Here is a 16186-nt window from a genome sequence, read left to right on the forward strand (position 1 = left end):
GAGCGGCTGGCACCTGCCCCTCTGCAGCCCGCTCTTCTGCTGCAGCCTCCGCCTTCACTCTGAGCTGCCTGTGCTGATACTGCCACAGGGCTGCATGCAGCGCATCAGCCACCGCCACGGCGGACAACATCGCTGGTTGGTGACCAAACATGATTATCTGCAGGGGGTGAGGGGACAACATGCCATAGAACATAGAACATAGAACGATACAGCGCAGTACAGGCCCTTCGGCCCTCGATGTTGCACCGACATGGAAAAAAACTAAAGGCCATCTAACCTACACTATGCCCTTATCATCCATATGCTTATCCAATAAACTTTTAAATGCCCTCAATGTTGGCGAGTTCACTACTGTTGCAGGTAGGGCATTCCACGGCCTCACCACTCTTTGCGTAAAAAACCCACCTCTGACCTCTGTCCTATATCTATTACCCCTCAATTGAAGGCTATGTCCCCTCGTGCTAGCCACCTCCATCCGCGGGAGAAGGCTCTCGCTGTCCACCCTATCTAACCCTCTGATCATTTTGTATGCCTCTATTAAGTCACCTCTTAACCTTCTTCTCTCTAACGAAAACAACCTCAAGTCCATCAGCCTTTCCTCATAAGATTTTCCCTCCATACCAGGCAACATCCTGGTAAATCTCTTCTGCACCTGTTCCAAGGCTTCCACGTCCTTCCTATAATGAGGCGACCAGAACTGTACGCAATACTCCAAATGCGGCCGTACTAGAGTTTTGTACAACTGCAACATGACCTCATGGCTTCGGAACTCAATCCCTCTACCAATAAAGGCCAACACACCATAGGCCTTCTTCACAACCCTATCAACCTGGGTGGCAACTTTCAGGGATCTATGTACATGGACACCGAGATCCCTCTGCTCATCCACACTACCAAGAATTTTACCATTAGCCAAATATTCCGCATTCCTGTTATTCTTTCCAAAGTGAATCACCTCACACTTCTCCACATCAAACTCCATTTGCCACCTCTCAGCCCAGCTCTGCAGCTTATCTATGTCACTCTGTAACCTGCAACATCCTTCCGCACTGTCTACAACTCCACCGACTTTAGTGTCGTCTGCAAATTTACTCACCCATCCTTCTGCGCCCTCCTCTAGGTCATTTATAAAAATGACAAACAGCAACGGCCCCAGAACAGATCCTTGTGGTACGCCACTCGTAACTGAACTCCATTCTGAACATTTCCCATCAACTACCACTCTCTGTCTTCTTTCAACTAGCCAATTTCTGATCCACATCTCTAAATCACCCTCAATCCCCAGCCTCCGTATTTTCTGCAATAGCCTACCGTGGGGAACCTTATCAAACGCTTTACTGAAATCCATATACACCACATCAACTGCTCTACCCTCGTCTACCTGTTCAGTCACCTTCTCAAAGAACTCGATAAGGTTTGTGAGGCATGACCTACCCTTCACAAAACCATGCTGACTATCCCTAATCATATTATTCCTATCTAGATGATTATAAATCGTATCTTTTATAATCCTCTCCAAGACCTTACCCGCCACAGACGTTAGGCTCACCGGCCTATAGTTACCGGGGTTATCTCTACTCCCCTTCTTGAACAAAGGGACCACATTTGCTATCCTCCAGTCCTCTGGCACTATTCCTGTAGCCAATGATGACCTAAAAATCAAAGCCAAAGGCTCAGCAATCTCTTCCCTGGCTTCCCAGAGAATCCTAGGATAAATCCCATCCGGCCCCGGGGACTTATCTATTTTCACCTTGTCCAGAATTGCCAACACTTCTTCCCTACGCACCTCAATGTCATCATGGCACATAAACCCGTGCACAACCAGCTTCACGATTTTTATAGGATGTTAGAAACACGACGTTGGGAAATCGACCATCCGGAGCATAGAATCGCTGAGGTCCCGGACAATCGGTCGTCAGAGCAGATAATGAGATGCAGACTGTACTTCTGGGCCGCGCAGAGTTGGAGGTTCCGGAGAATTCCGATTCGGCGTGAAACTGACGTCAATCCTGATTTCGGCGTCAGAGCCCATTCTCCGGTCAATCACATTTCTTGATTTCGGCACGATGTCACAGAGTAACCATAATAATATCTTGAAGAACGATCCAACAAAAACATTTTCTAACTGTGGTAGTGTGCGGAAAATATCCAGTGTTTCCCGCTAGCTGACTTGGCAAGGCCGTCACCGGTATCTAAGTTAATTGGGGCACTTAATGGTGCCATACAGGCTTCACGTCACATATGACTGTCCCACTGGCTGATTCGACGGGACCATGCCTGGTCGCTCTCCGCTAATGATGGGGAGCAGCACTTAAACTGATCCCGCAGAGCAAACCCCAGACAGCATGCAGCCATGCAACTGCGCACACCAGCACAATAATTCGGCGATGAGAAACTGGCCAGACCAATGCATGAGGACGAGTCCAGATGGGACACACTGTTCACCAAGGGGTTGGAGGGTCAATCACAGTGCATCTTGTGCCACCTGGGAGGCAGTGGCAGCGGGTATCTACACAGAGAGTACCACAAGGAGGACCATCCAGTGCCACAAGAAGCTCAATGACCTCCATCGGACCGCATGGATGAGTTGGCATCGGCCCCTGACACCGGTCACGCCTGCTACCAGTGGAGGCCCCCACTGATGACCCTGCAGCTGGTACCACCTCCCCCCCCCCCCCCACCCCCAAAACGATTCTGCGACATGCCCCAGCATACACCACTTGCCTTACCCCACTATGCAGTCACCTACGAGGCATGTAGTGTGCGGCTCACAATACCTCCTCTGTGTCTTGCAGGAGAGGTTGGCTCACAACAGACGGGAAAAGGACCAGACGGGTGGCAGGGTGCTGGACCTCTGGGTCCTCACCCCCGACGAGGAACAGGCCCTGGAGGTTGCTAGTGTAGCCGAGGATAGATCGGTCACTGACTTTGCGATTAGGCTAAGCTGCAGAGGTGATTATGCACCTCCTCCAGCCAGATGACCTGTCACAAGTGAGTTGGCCGTGCCAGGATGACAATCCTTCCCTCCCATTAACCACATGTTAATTCTCCCACAGTACCTCCATCCGATGGCGCCTACCCATCCGGGGTGCCTTGCCAGCCCCGCCGCCCATGACAACACCTCAGAGGATGGCACCATTGATGCGTCTCAGCTGTCTTCTCCACCCTCCACCAGCCCAATGGGAGATAGCAGTGGACAGGCTTCTGTAGTACACTCTGGTGAGCAACACATAGTTGCAGATGCACACCAGGTGGAGGCAGGAACATCCAGGGGAGACAGCAGTTGGATATCTGCTGGAGCTCAGGACCCAGCTGAATCTCAGTCAGATGCTGAGCCTCTGGACCAGGCAAATGCAGAGCTGATGCAGATGATAAACTTGTCGCTGTCAGATTCAGAGGGTTATGTCAGTGACACTCCAGCAGGTCCATAGCCAATTGCAGGAGTCCCAAAGGCTAGCACACAGGAGATTGCACCAGCAGTGTGTGGCATCGAGGCCAACACTGCTAGGGAGTAACTGCAGTGGAGAGCCTGGAGCACGATGTCAGCAGAGCATGAGTGGAGGTGCCCAAGGCATAGCTCAGTCTGTGACAGCCATGGCTGAGCGCCTCAACTTGTCCCTGATGCAAGTGAACCTTTCCGAGGCACTGCAGAGCATGTCTTCGCATTACAAGTTACGTATCAGTGCATTTAGTAACATCATCATATTTTGCCATTTCAAATTACTGCATCTGCTGAAGGAATATAAGCAAAGTTACAACCAAAATCCCAACCAAATATTACCAATCCAAAATCTAGTATAATTTATAACCAAAACAGAATAAAACTGTAGGCTGATATGACCCCCTCAGGGGCCAAGGACTATGCTCTCTACGATTCCCCCCTTTCACCTCAAAGTATAAACTTCCCCGGTAATTGGAGCAGGGTTTCCCCTTTAACAAGGGGGAGCCTCTCAGTATAAAATTCTCGACCTGCACTCGGGTCGGGGAAGGTAGCCCCCTGGGGAGAGGAGTTGTAGCTTTTGTAATTATTGTGTATACCATAACAAAGCTTTGTTCATTCTTGTCTTACCGTGTTTTCCTGCATCTCTTCCATTGCATTCTACACTGGCAATGAGGGTGAAGTGGAGCTGCCACAGTCATCGTGCATTACACCGCCAACCCACTTCATCCAGGCCAGAGAGGCCTCCATTCCGAACAGTAAATTGCCACACATCGGGAAACTTGAACAGGTCAATGCTGGTGCCGATGACTGGATCCAATACGTCAAAGAGGTACAGTATTATTTTCCAGACTAATGCAATTGTTGGGGATGAGTGACAAACCGTTATCTTACTGACCGCAGTTGGTTGACCTACCTATGGGCTCATCAATTTCTTCACCCACCTGGACAGGCCGGATTCCGAGTCTTTTGCCACATTGGTGGCTTAGATCGAGGCACATCTCAACCCATAGCCCCCGATAATGGTCCGCTGGTTCCATTTCCACATGGCCTCGCAGGCCCAGGCAACTTCTTGGCGCCACATGTGAGTTCGGGGCCGCACCTGTCCGTTTTGTTTGTGGACTCAGACGTCAACACCCAGGGAAAACTCCTTTCAGAGGCCCACTTAACCCTGCAACGGGCTGTAGACATTGCCATTTCCCGGGAGAACGCAGAGTGCAGGGTCCAAGAGCTGCAGGACCTGGTGGTCATGAACGTCAGTCGCTGAAGCAATCGCTGACCGACAGCACCCAGACCCAAAAGACGGGAGTTTACACAAAGCAGGACTGACCGCAGAACCCAAGGCCATTGCCATGTTGCACCCAGTCGCGGTTGGGATGACTCCCCTGAACCGGAGCACCAATGTGGCAGCCGCAGGCTGTGCGCCATGACCAGGGCCTGGACGCCAGATGGGCCTGTGAAGACACTGTTCCCCGCCTGTTCCCCAGGCATTATCGCCCACTCCTAGAGGCCAAGCATATGATGTCAAGGACCAGGAGGACCCATACTAGCAGTTGCATTGCATTACAGCCCCTAGGGTTACACCGATCTGGATTGCATTGAAGGTGAATGGACACACTATTGACATGAAGCTCGACACCGGTGTGGCAGTCTCGGTGATCAGCCCCTGGACATCCACCATGATCTGGCCGGTCTCCTGACCTTGGACCTTTGGAACACTGGAGAGTCTTTGGCCATTGAGGGCACCACCCACATAACCATGGCATATGGGGAACAGTTGGCATATTTTCCCTCGGTGGTAGCCGAGGTGGAGGACCCAGCTTACATGGCAGCGATTAGCTGCACCATTTAAAATTAGATTGGCAGCACATCTGCCAAATGTACCCCCAAGGCCCGGAAGGGTTGCTGACAACATTTCCTGGAGTCTTCGCCGAAGGCTTCGGCACGATAAAAGGCGCAGTAGCCAAGATCTATGTGGATGAAAACGCACAACCCTGTTATTTCCACACCTGCCTAGCACCATACGCGCCATGCACCGAGGTCGACACAGAGCTGGAAGGCTTGGAGCGCTTAGGCATCACCCGCCCCGTCCACTTCACCAATTGGACTGCACCAGTGGTCTCGGTGTTAAATCCCGACGGATCCAGGATTCTATGTGGGGATTACAAGATCATAGATCATAGAATTTACAGTGCAGAAGGAGGCCATTCGGCCCATCGAGTCTGCACTGGCTCCTGGAAAGAGCACCCTACCCAAGGTTAACACCTCCACCCTATCTCCATAGCCCAGTAACCCCACCCAACACTAAGGGCAATTTTGGACACTAAGGGCAATTTATCATGGCCAATCCACCTAACCGGCACATCTTTGGACTGTGGGAGGAAACCGGAGCACCCAGAGGAAACCCACACACACACGGGGAGGATGTGCAGACTCCGCACAGACAGTGACCCAAGCTGGAATCGAACCTGGGACCCTGGAGCTGTTAAGCGATTGTGCTATCCACAATGCTACCATACTGCCCAGATGACGGTGAATCATGCTTCGCAATTAGCCAGTCCCTCCCATTGAGGACCTATATGCCAAACTCAGCAGGGGAACAACAGGGGAAAACTCGATGTGAGCCATGCATATCTACAACTGGTCCTAGATCCAGGCTCCTGGAGGTTCGTCACAGTCAATACCCACAGAGAGTTGTACAAATACACGCGCCTGTCCCTCTCCATGGCAACCAGTACCTGCCTCAGCCGCATAACAGTCCTTTACGTCATGGACTCTTTGCCAGTCACAATGACTCGAATCACAGAGTGGACCCAGATGTACCCACAATTATCCTGGGCCTGGCACATGGTCTAGAACGGGGCCCAGCGCAGCGCCCTGCCCGATGATCTGTGGGCCTGTATGACGAAGTTCCCAGAACTGAGCATGGAGGATGGTGTTTTGTTGTGGGGGACATGGGTGCTCGTCCCGGAATGTGGTTGCGCGCTTTTACAAGACGTCCACAATGGACACCCAGGGATGTCGATGATGATATGCTTGCTGGTAGTTACATTTGGTGGAACGGGATAGACTTGGACATTAAGAAGATGGCCCAGTGCTGCGGCCCTTGCCAGGAGCATCAGACGCCCCACCTGCTGCTCCGATGCACCTTTGGGAGCAGCCTGGACAACCTTGGTCCCGCATCTACATAGACTTTGCCAACCCATTCAAGGGTGCGACACTCCTTGCCATAGGATGTCCACTCAAAGTGGCTCAAAAACCACAAGGTGCAGACTGTGACCACAAAGGCAAACGCAGACAAACTGAGGCACACGTTTTGTACCAATGGAATACCCGATGTGGGGTGGCTGCAATGCGTAATCCATTGATGGTTGCACAGTGGTTAGCACTGTTGCTTCACAGCACCAGGGACCCAGGTTCAATTCCAAGCTTGGGTCACTGGCTGTGTCGATGCTGCACATTCTCCCCGTGTCTGCGTTGGTTTCCTCCGGGTGCTCCGGTTTCCTCCCACAATTCCCGAAAGACGTGCTTGTTAGGTAATTTGGACATTCTGAATTCTCCCTCGATGTACCTGAACAGGCACCGGAATGTGGAAACTAGGGGATTTTCACAATAACTTCATTGCAGTTTTAACGTAAGCCTACTTCTACTTGTGACCTAATAATAATAATAATAATTGTGTACAACCATAATAAACCTTTGTTCATTCATATCCTACCGTGCGTTCTTGCGTCTCTTCTCTACATAGTCTAAAAACAGTTTCAATGAATTTATTCTTAGAGGGATAGGAGTTAAAACAATACTCCCCTTCACTAAACCTGTCTGATCTTCCGACATCACACTCAGAACATGCCCCTCAAACTGTCATGCTACTACCTTTGCCAGAACCATCACCTCTGTATTTAACAAGGAGACGCGCCTGTACACCCCACACACCACCGGCACCTTTTCTTTCTTGGGGAAATAGATGTCTGAGCAAGCATGGCTGCTCAGTCCACCCATGTCAAAGAGTCCGAGAACATCTCCAGGAGATGTGGGGTCAACTGCGTCACAAATGGTTCATAAAAATCAAATCGGGAAACCATGCGGACCCAGCACCTTCCCTTACTGCATTGCGCCAATGCCTCCATCATCTCCTGTAATCCAAGTGGAGCCTCCAGTTCCTGCCACTTCTCCCCGTCAACCTCGGAGAACACCAATTCCTCAAAAATATGCCCCATTTCTTCCCTCTCCCATGGGGGTTCAGACCTGTATAACCTCATAGAATGATTTAACATGCTCCGGCATCATCATCAGTTCCCCTTCCTCATCACTCACTTGTACTGTCTCCCTTGTGGGAACTTGTTGCTGCAGTTGGTATGCTAGGAGGTGGCTAGCTTTCTCCCCATACTCATACAAAACACCCCTTGTTCTATGAAGCTGGCCCACTGCCTTTCCTGTTGTCAGCAAATCGAAATACCCTTGCAGCATCTTCTGCACTGCCAAGCGTTCCCTGGTAGAGGCCACAGAGTACCGCTGATCTATCTCCAGAATTTCACCAATAATTGCTGCCTCTTAAACTTCGCCACCTTGTCCCGATGCACTTTAAATGCAATCTTTTTCCCTCATACCGCCGCCTTCAACCCTTCCAGAACATGGAGGGCGAGACCTCCCCATTCTGATTGAACTCTATGTACTCCTTGTTGACCAAAGGCATCGTTCAGCAAAACGTTTCCTCTGCAAGTCGCGCTAAGTCCATCCTCCATGAGAGTCCCGAGACTGACCTACTCTCAACCTAATATTCATCTAATGTGCCGTTAGTTCTAAGACCACAATCACTCCATATTCCATCCCAACTGTCTCAGGCAGAATCATATTATCCACCATAAAAAAATCTATTCGAGAGTACACACGATGTACATGGAAGAAGTATGAAAACTCTTTCCCTCCAAGTTTCCGAAACCTCCAAGGACCCCACCCCCCACCCATCTGACCCATAAACACCCCCAGCTCCTTTGTCATTCCTGACTTGTCTCACTTCGCCTAAAGAGATACACAATTTCATGAAGGAGCATGGGGTAGAGGAGGGTTGATTGGTGAACATTGTTTGGGGTATTTTGGGACCTTTTTGAAATATTTGCATCAACCTAATCTCGTTCTATTTCTACACGTTGACCACTTTTAGGGTTCTATTTTTTTAATGTTTGCACTATGATTACTAATGTTTTGATATTTTAACATATGTCTGCTTTATTGTTGATATGTTAAAATAGTTACGTAGAAGAAGAAGATAAGAGCAGGAGGAGGCCATTCAGCCCCTTGAGCCTGCTCCGTCATTCGGCATGATCATGGCTGTTGAGGGGGGATGGATCGGAGTCTTAGGTGTCTCTCTCCTGTGGGTCAAGAGAGGGGAAGAAGGGCAGTACGAGGCCGGGATCCCTCTAAAAGCTGATGTGAGTGGGACCTTAGAGGGTTTCCAATGGTGCTGGTAAGCAGTTATGCACCAAATTGAGATGATGTTAAGCGGATGGTGACTAGCATTCTGGACCTGGACTCGCACAAACTGACCATGGGTGACGACTTTAACTGGATTGGACGTGCCCAAGGTTCATCTGAATCTTGACTATTAGAATTTGCTTGATGATACTGGCTTTGTAAGCATTTAACTATCATCTGCACTTTACGTCAGAAATGTGAGCTCCAGCCTCCTCTTAATAAATGCATTTTATTTCCCCGAGCACCATCTTTGCATCATTGGCAAATTTTAATAAGTAGCCTTCTATCCCAGCATCTAAGTAGTTAATTAATAAAGCAAATCATTGAGGCTCCCTGCACAGATTACTTGCGGGACACCACGAATCATATCCTGCCAATTAAAGTCTCTGCCCACAATCCCTACTCTCTGACTCCTTCTGCTCAGTATATTTCCTAACCAGGTTAATAATGTACCATTGCTGGTCTTTGTATTGTTCTCATTCCCCAGGATCTGTGCTAATTTTTTATCTTTATATATACTTTTATCTTTTAGTTTAACTGCCTCTTATTTCTCACATCGCCTATGTCTATCATTTTTGACAAAGGGAACTCTGCCCTTTAAGGATAAAAACTGACTCTGTAATACTTTAATTTTTTGAAAACATTTTCCACTGACCTTCTGTCATTTTGCCCATAAACAGATTTGCCTCGTCACTATGGAAAGTGAGGTCGGGTTTCTCCGATCCAAGTGTGACCAGCTACCAATGCCAGTGAGAACGGAGAATTTGGCACACAGCCAAATCTCCCATTCACTGCAGCGCCACCGGAGAATCCCGCCGGCGTGGCAAGACGGAGAATCCCGCCCTCCATCTCACCCCCTTCGCGATGCTGAACTCCACCATATTATGCTCAGCTATCAGATAAATGTTCACACTATCCATAAAATCTGGCTGACCAATCTTGACTATATCTGGTATAACCTGGCCATATGTTAGTTCCAGGATATATTGGAGGGAGGTTTTACAAACAAGGGGAAGCAGTTTTGGGTGTGTGCAGGTTGATCAATCCCCAAGAAGTGACTCACGTTAGAATCCTGAAATCATTCTGCCCAACTCTGACTTTCCACTGGAGGATTTGAAGGTAATCAGGGAATCCCTTGCAGCTACAGGGTAAGGGATTTAAATATTGTAATAGACATTGTAATAAGCTTTAACCAAGGATTCTGGCTTTAACAACCAGTCGAATTATTTCCCAAGCTGTTCGCAATTCACTAGTGTTGCCAAGGTGACTGCACAGTCGAGAAAGACTCTGCAGCAAAATTGACAGATTAAAAGGCTACAGTTCAGGTGACAATGAAGAGCTGCAGCCATGGCCAGGTGAAAGACTGCCGCTCACAGCATTTCCTCTCTTCTCAGCAACTGCTTTCAGAGTTAGATGGGTGGCTGCTAACTTCTTGGAAGTCAGGTAATATACCTGGCACTTTATTCTACTCCAGCTGCACGTCACTGCATGGAAGCAATTTATGCACCTTTACCTTGTACCTCTGACGTGGGGCAAAAAACAAAAGCAAAATTACCACCTCCAACAGCAGCAACAAGAGCAACATCAGTACCAGTTGCCTTCTCCTAACAACACACTGCTCCACAGGGCAGGTGGGCTGACCCAAGGCCAAGCTTGAAGGAGGTGTGAACCCCAAAACAGGGTTTACAGGTAGACAATTAGTTCTTTCAACATGTGTGAGCATCAGCGCATGAGGAGGCTCAGGCCTTCACAGCAGCTCACATCTGCATCCTCCTGGAACAAGACCACCTTTCCAGTGGAGTAGGATTGATACTGCCACCAAGTACCTGTCACTGGAGAGAAACAAACTCCCATTGTTCACAACTATAACCAGGGTCTCAGTCTCTCCCAAAAGTTGTATGTTCTCCTTCTCCAGCAAGGAAAGAAAGCAGAGAGTTATGAGAGCTAGCACAACAGCGCTTATACTTCCTCATGAAATTATGGAAATTCGGCATGGTTACACTGTCTTTTACCAACTTTTACAGATGCACCACAGAAAGCATCCTAGCTGCCTGCATCACAGCCTGGTATGGCAACTGCTCGGCCCAATACCGCAAGAAAATTCAGAAAGTCGTGAACACCGCCCAGTCCATCACACGAACCTGCCTCCCATGCATTGACTCTATCTACACCTCCCACTGCCTGGGGAAAGCGGGCAGCATAATCAAAGACCCCTCCCACCCAGCTTACTCACTCTTCCAACTTCTTCCATCGGGCAGGAGATACAAAAGTCTGAGAACACGCGCGAACTGATTCAAAAACAGCTTCTTCCCCACTGTTACCAGACTCCTAAACGACCCTCTTATGGACTGGCCTTGATGTGTTGGGTAGGCTGGGTCTATGTGGACTGCGTTTGATGCAATGTAGCGAGAGACAGACTTCCAACACGTGATGAGATACAACACGATTTTATTTAACATCTAACTATTTTACATGTTCAACTGTGGGTTGACACAATGCTGACTTGACTGGAGACCTGAAGCTAGCCTGACCAGTCTAACTGACTACCACATGGTGTTTGCACTGGTTAGTGCTCACAAGCTCTGACTGTCTCAGTGGCTGGATCCCGAGAGAGCGGGAAAACTGGTGCCCTCTGGCTTTATAGTGGTTGTGTCCTTTCTGGTGATTGGCTGCTGTGTTCTGTGTGCTCACTGGTCATCCTGTGTGTCAATCACTGCCTGTCTGAACTCCATTATATACATGGATGTATATTATGACAGGCCTGTTTAATACTACACTCCTGTATGCGTCACCCGAGTCCGGAGTCTATGTATTTACATTGTGGACCTGATGTTGCCCTATTATGTATTTTTATTTAAAAAATTTCTTCATGTACTAAATGATCTGTTTGAGAAGCTCGCAGAAAAATACTTTTCACTGTACCTCATACAATAAACAAATCCAAATCCAAATCCAACGTGTGTGGATAGGAGGAAAAGATGGTTTGTAGAAGGTGATGGAAGGTTTATGTGCTGGGGGGCAATAAGATGAGAGTAGTCAGATGAGGATGTTGGGAGATGCCTGGTGAGGAGTATTGTGCAGGAGAATGCTGGCGAAGTCAGAGTGTGGGGCTTGACTCCTGAATGTCTTATGTAACTCTCCTTTCTCACACTCCTGACTTCTTGGATCCACTTTGGTGCACTGTCTCCAGGCTGGAAGGACGACACTGCTGCATGCAAGATTGGAGAGGCTGTACTCTTGCTACTTAGTTGAAGAGGCTGTACTCTTGTTCCAACCTTTGGGAAAGCAGTTGCTCAGATCCCCAGGCATGACCTCCAGTTCTGATTGAGAGACGCAGGGATCTCCATTCCTGTGGTTGTCAAAGCCTCAAAAATGTGGACATGAGTGAACCATTGTTAAATCATGTCGGAATCTTCTAAATTAGAAATCCACTTTTTTCAATCTGGCATGTCATCTGTGCCACCTTCTCTGACTGGTCAGGGAACCTGGAGTTAGAATTCCAATGTTGTTTCACAGCTAAATAGCTATGACAAACCCAAACAGCTAATAGTCCCAGGGACGACATTTTGAAATTTCCACTACAGTTACAGAAAACTCAGACACACTCAGGAAATTCACTGGGCGGGATTCTCCATCAGCCGTTGCCGAAATCGGGAAAGGCGATCGGGCGGACAACCGGTCTTGATGCCGCAATTGTGGCCAGCACCGGGTTCACATCAAATTGTGATTCTCCGGTGCCTCGATAGCGGTGTCAATGCATTCCACTCCGCACGTACAGGAAACCCCGTTGACATATCATTACATGGCCTACCCAAGGGTGATGCCCACTGTAGCCCTGACAGGAGGGAGATGTATGGGGGGACGGCGGAGGGTACCACTGGCAAGGGCAGTGCCAGCCGATGGTACTTCTGGCAGCAGGGATTGGCGCTAGGGCCAGAGGCCCCAGATGCCTGGCACCAACTGGGCAAGAGGTGTGGTGTTGGTGGAGGAGGAGGGGGACATGCAGGGGCAGGATCCACAGTGCCAACCATGTAGCCCATTGGACCTCGTTGGGCATGGGGGTGCACACCATGCTAACTTGACTGACTTTCACCCCTGCAGACAATGGATATTTAAACCAGCAATGGTGGCCTTCATCCTCGTCACTGCAGCCCTGGGGGATGCACTCCGAAGCTGTAGGAGCTGGACCATGGAGCAGCAGTGCCTGCCCCAGAGGAACAGGAGGCAGCTGGTGAGGATGGAGAGAAGGCCACCAACAGACCGAGGAGGAAAAGGAGGTGCATAGGAGGCACCGCAGGAGGCTTTGTGCATACCAGCAGTGGCTGTCATTCACCGAGATGCATTGGGTCCAGAGGGTGATCAATGCATTGCAGGTTGCCCTACGAGCTCTGGCAGATGATAGGCTGGTCTTCACAAATCGAAAGGGATCCCACTGATAGAACATACAGTGCAGAAGGAGGCCACTCGGTCCATCGATTCTGCACCGACCCACTTAAGCCCTCACTTCCACCCTATCCCCATAACCCAATAACCCCATCTAACCTTTTTGGGCACTAAGGGCAATTTAGCATGGCCAATCCACCTAACCTGCACATCTTTGGACTGTGGAAGGAAACCAGAGCACCCAGAGAAAACCCACGCAGACAGGGGGAGAACATGCAGACTCCGCACAAACAGTGACCTAGTGGGGAATCATACCTCGGACCCTGGCGCTGTGAAACCAGAGTGCCAGCCGCTTGTGCTACCATGCTGCCCATTGAACGTGCAGTTGGTGTGTGGCCATGAGATGCGCATCATGCACGTCTGCACTCGATACCCCAGTAGTGTGCACGACGCCTTCAAACTGGCACATTCAATGGTCCCTGGTCTCTTTGAGGTACCCCCCAAACTGGGGGGGGGGTTGGCTTTTGGGTGACAGGGGTTATCCGCTGCGGTCCTGGCTGATGATGCCTATCTGGAGGCCACAGACTGATGCAGAGACCACCTGCAACGACAGCCATGTCGTGATCAGGGACATGATCAAGCGGTGCTTCAGCGATCTGGACATGCAGTTCATGGAGAAGCCCTCCAATATAGTGCTATAAGGGTCTCCCACATTGTGGTGGCCTGCCGCATCCTGCATAGCATCACTCAGAGAGGGGATATGTGCTGGAGGATGCGAATGAACACACCCCTCGTCCAACGAGGAGGAGCAGGGGAGAGCGAGGATGGGCAGGACGTGGGGTTCGGGCTAGCACGGGAGACCACACAATGTGTACAAGGGCTGTTCTAATTGCCTCCAGGTTCACTGGGGGGCCTGGTGAGCAGCACGGACATCCCAGCCCAACCCCAGATCCTCCCGGCCAACCATCCACTCCCTTGAACTCCCTTACACCACATCTCCCCCTTTCAACCCCCTCCGTGATTCCTACCTGCCTCACTGAGGGGTGCAGTCCCTTCGTTGGCAGTAACAGCATGTCTGGTCCATGGGATGGAGGTTGAGCACTTTCCATCGTTCACCTGGGTGTTCTCTGCTTGCAAGCAGGCAATTCCATCACATGGTCCGGCCAAAACCTTGGGATGGCAGTCATGGGGGCGGTGGGGGGAGGGGTGCAGAGCAACGGTGAGCACTGGCTGTACTAGGGTCCGAGGTCCAAGCCCCTCTCTGCTGATCCTCTGCCCAGCACCCCTTACCCCCACCCCCAGCTGGTTGCCTGTGACTGGGCAGTCCTCTCCTGGGCCTTGGCCATAGCCTGCATCGATTTCCCAGGCCTTGGACATCCTGACCAATGACTGAAATCTTCGCCCCCCAATACCTCCACCACAAATACCACCTGTGTGGTGTTGGCCTGGGTCGCAAGCATGGTCGGCACCACCTCCTGGAGACGGCGTGTGGCAGTGGTGGTAGAGCGGGGGGGGGTGGGGGGAGGTGTGGGAGTGTTTGGTGGAGGAGTGGTGGTGGTGGTGGGGGGGGGGGGGGGGACACATGTGCCATGGGGAATTCCGATGCCGACCTCCGCCTGAATGACTGCCCTTTCCCAGGCTCAACAACCATGTCCAGTGCCTCTGATGTTCCCTGTTGAGTCCCCCAAGATGGTTAAAAATCATATTGCTGACAAAGAACATCAAGCTATGTATTTCAAACAAAGCTAGTTTATTACACTACTTTGAATGATTTGCACACCTTACTAAGCAATAGCTGAGAAAATAACAGTATTAAATATCTGCTATAATATCTCTCTAAGACAACTAACACCCTTTCCCAGAACACTAGGAGTTACAGTATATTTATCTGACTACTCTGTCGTGCCATCTAGTGTTGAGATACATGAACATCATCAACGTGAGTTTATATAAAGACTACTTGCATGAGTCGTACACCCAAACTTGTCTTTGTGCTGTTTTATCCACACATCTCCTATTTTACCGTCCTGGAATAATTGGTTTACGTATTTAGTTGTCCCTTTCCTGCAGCATTTAAAGCATAGTCTTTGACCGTACTTTCTTCCCTTCTGTTTTTTTTTCTTCCTTTCTCAGGGATACAAAGCCAATGCGCTGAGTGGACAGGGCAAGCCCTGAATCCATCTCCTTGTTTGCTCCAAATCCAATTCCAATTCAAATTGAATCCAACTCATTGTCCCAACAAAAGGGACATAGAAAATCCAAGCTGACAAGAACAGGCATCAACCTTGACCTCACGGTTGATCCTATGCTTGACTTTGTCCATATTACCTTTTCCACCTCAGCACTCTTCCCCTGCACTCTGATTTTATTGTTTAAATTGCCTGTGACTGCTCTATTTATCTTTTTTTCGAGAACCCTGGTCCCAACCCAATTCAGGTAAATCCCATCCCAGTGGTACATTTTCTTCCAAGTACTCTCTCAAGGAATAAAACACATCTTCTCCTTCACCAATCTTTCGCCTCCCTAATTTGTACCCCTGTGTCTATTTGCTTGGATATAATCTAAAGATTGTAACACTTGAGATCCTGTCCTTCAATTTAGCTTCTAGTCCCGAGTATTCTTCCATCAGGACCTTTTGCCTATTGTTTCCTATGTTGTTGGTCCTAACATGGGCCACAATGACCACATTCTCCCCTCCCTCTCCATTATCCTTTCAAATTTGTTCAAGGTATATTTTCCTCTGGTACCAGGTGGGCAATAAAACATGCACAACACTGGAATCTATTTAAAAAGGATGCTATCTGTTCCCCACCTCCTCCTCCTTTGAACAGTCTCCTGCTCCAAGCTGCCTTGATCTACAACTTTGTTGCCCCTCTGATATTCTTTATC

The sequence above is a fragment of the Scyliorhinus canicula genome, chromosome 2, assembly GCF_902713615.1.
Source record: "Scyliorhinus canicula chromosome 2, sScyCan1.1, whole genome shotgun sequence".
Classification (NCBI taxonomy): Eukaryota; Metazoa; Chordata; class Chondrichthyes; order Carcharhiniformes; family Scyliorhinidae; genus Scyliorhinus; species Scyliorhinus canicula.